Below are 3,517 nucleotides of genomic sequence, written 5' to 3' on the forward strand. Positions count from 1 at the left end.
TTTTTTTTTTTTTTTGTTTCTTTGAAAGGAACAGGATATTTTGGTCGGTTGATAAGAGATAATTGGAGGAAGGGAGGAACCTGTGATGCTTTTTAAAAACTATTATTGAAGCTTTATTTTGTCCTTAACTGAGGCCCTACCACCTTAAACTATTATATTTAGGGAAGGAATCATATTTATGGTCCGACCCATAAAAAAGATTTGTAAGTACGCTCCGATGAGGAATATATTTTTTTTGCTAACTTTAACGGCATATAACTTGAGCTACCGTCTATGATAAGGTAAAAAGTTGATCTCTTCTTCTTATTTGCAATTCCATTTGTGACTTTCATGAAGAAATTAAGGCCAAATAACCATGGTATAGCATAACACCGACAACAAGGAAAGGATAGGTCTAATATGATATAATAAATTTATATATGAAATTTGATGGTCATTGAATAATTTTAAGGGGCTAAATAAAAGACAGGTATAAAATGAGGAAAAGTTGATTTGTGACCCAGATGTTGTATAACTAACCTTCAATTTTACGAGAGACCTTATTTAATGAATTATAACGACTACACAAAGTTATACAACCATTAGATCATGTTTGAGCTTCAAGTACCTAATTGTTAAACCATAAGATTTCAAGTACCTAATTAACTTCAATAAATTTAAAACTTAATACGACTCTCGTGTATGATAATGTGATTTACTTAAGCTCATGAGAATGACACGTTGCCATAAATATAACTTATGTTACTATTCCATGAACCTTGGATTACATTACATGATTATGGTGTGTTACGAGTGATATTTTACCATAGGGTTAGCCCATAAATTTAAGTACTAAGATGCTACTCGAGAACGATGAACCAAGTGAAATAAGAGCACCACGCACCCTCTGCTCTAAATTTACCATGACTCCTTTAAGATTACTAGGTGCTACTCCCATCTATGTCCTATATGATTCTTGACCTCCAACTATGAGATGCATCATGATTCTATGTTTTCTTAATGCAGGTGGGATGCTATGTACCATGTTTTTACGGGACGTCTGTCATGTTTCCCATGTTACCCTGTCTCATGTTATTGTCGACTTGTCCTACCCATGTCTTAGGATGACCTGATGAGTTGACCGTCTTTTTGCTCAAAGTATATGCGACCACGTTTTCTTTTCCAGGGTGGTACTGGATATCTGCATCATAATCCTTCACCAATTTTAATCACCTTCTCTTCCTCATGTTTAACTCTTTCTGGGTGAAGAAGTATTTAAAACTTTTGTGGTCGGTAAAAATTTGAGTTTTCTCTCCATACAGGTAATGTCGCCAGATTTTCAGCACGAACACTACAGCGGCCAACTCTAGGTCGTGGGTAGGGTAGTTCTTTTCGTATTCCTTAAGTTGACGAGACGCATATGCGACAACCTTGCAGTGTTGCATTAATACATGTCCCAGTCCTTTCATGGAGGCATCACTATAAATCACATACCCTTCTAAGCTCTCGGGTACTGTGAGTACCGGGGCGGTTACCAATCTCTTTTTTAGGTTCTGGAAGCTTGCCTCACAAGCATCATTCCATCTAAATGGTACCCCTTTTTTTGTTAACTTTGTTAAAGGTGAGGCTATTCTAGCGAAGTCCTGCACGAACCTTCGATAGTATCCCGCCAATCCTAGGAAACTCCTTACTTCCGTTACCATAGTTGTGCATCCCCACTTTGTGACCGCTTCGACCTTAGTGGGATCTACAGATATTCCGTCCCTTTGACACCACGTGTCCTAGGAAAGCAACTTGTCGTAACCAAAGTTCACATTTGGAGAACTTGGTGTGCTCTCTTAAGGTGGTTAGGACTTTTTGGAGGTGTTCCTCGTGTTCCAGGTTTGTTTTCGAGTATATTAAGATGTCATCAATGAACACGATCATGAACATGTATAGACATTCCTTGAATACCCGGTTCATTAACTCCATAAACACAGCTGGGGCATTGGTGAGGCCAAATGACATCACTACGAACTCGTAGTGACCGTACCTTGTCCTAAACACTGTTTTTGGTACATCTTTTTCATTGATCCTAATTTTGTGGTAACTGGACCGAAGATCTATCTTGGAGAACATAGTTGCCTCTCTGAGTTGATCAAACAAGTCTTCTATTCTAGGCAGAGGATATTTGTTCTTTATGGTTCTCTTATTTAGCTCTCTGTAATTGATGCATAGACGCATAGATCCATCTTTCTTCTTAACAAACAACACTGGTGCACCCTAGGGGGACACGCTAGGTCGAATAAATCCTTTATCTAGTAAGTCTTGCAATTGCGCCTTGAGTTCCTTCAACTTTGCCGGTGCCATGCGATAGGGTGCTTTGGAAATAGGCCCGGTTCCCAGCTCGAGTTCGATGACGAAGTCGACCGCTCGAGAAGGGGGAATTCCAGGTAAGTCATTCGGAAATATGTCAGAGAACTCGTTTACTATTGGCGCGTTTTCTAGGGTCTTTTCTTTTCCTCTTACGTCCACAACACATGTTAATATAGCCCATCCGCCTTGTTGTATTAACCACTTTGATTTTCATCACCGAGACTACCTTGGGGGTAATCCTGGTATTTGTGCCTTTAAATATAAAGGTAGGTTCTGTCGGTGGTGAAAATTTTACTTCCTTTTTACGACAGTCTATACTAGCTCGATTTTCAGCTAGCCAATCCATGCCTAGTATGACGTCGATATCCGTCATGTTTACTACCATCAGGTCAACGCTTAAAGTTTGGTTCCCTATGATTACTTGGTCATCCTTTACTCTATTCCTAGATACTAAGTCTACCCCCAAAGGGGTGCTTACAGACATTTCATACAAGGGTTTTAATTTGAACCCTACTTGTACAACAAAAGACATAGAAATAAAGGAATGCATAGAACCAGAATCAAATAGGTAAAAATGAAGTGACCTAAAATAGATAGTGTACCTATCACCACGGCATCGGACCTCCTAGTGTCCTTGCTCGTAGATGCGTAGGCCCTAGCTTGAGCTCGCGGTGGTGCTGGTTGTTTTGTTTACTCTACTACTCGGGGTGGGTTTGGTTGTGCTTCAGCGTTTCCGACCGTGCAGTTCACGGCGATGTGCCCCTCTTGACCACATCTATAACACGCTCGGCTGCCAACCATGCACCTCCCACCGTGTAGTCTTCCACAGATAGTGCACCCTTCCTCTCTCCTCCCTCTAGCCCCATCTTGGTTCTTAGGGTTTCTATCGGTTCGTCGAGGAGGGTGTCGCTCATTCCATCTTGGAGCAAGTCAATTGTTGGAACGATGCCTACGTGCTGGTGGTGGACGGTTAGAGCCTCCTGATTCATGAGGATGCTTCTGCCCATTTACTACTTGCTCCTCACGTCGTTTCTCATCCTTTGGTTTCTTTAAAGCCTCGGCAGTTCTCAAGGCTTCCTCGTAGGTTTTTGGGTTGAACGCTTCCAGCATGACCCAGTACAAACTTCTCTGTCATCTTTTCCTCAGTGTCCACCATGGATTGCGCAAATCTCTTGAGTCTCTT

Source organism: Cucurbita moschata, unplaced genomic scaffold (genome assembly GCF_002738365.1).
Source record: "Cucurbita moschata cultivar Rifu unplaced genomic scaffold, Cmos_1.0 Cmo_Scf00015, whole genome shotgun sequence".
Classification (NCBI taxonomy): domain Eukaryota; kingdom Viridiplantae; phylum Streptophyta; class Magnoliopsida; order Cucurbitales; family Cucurbitaceae; genus Cucurbita; species Cucurbita moschata.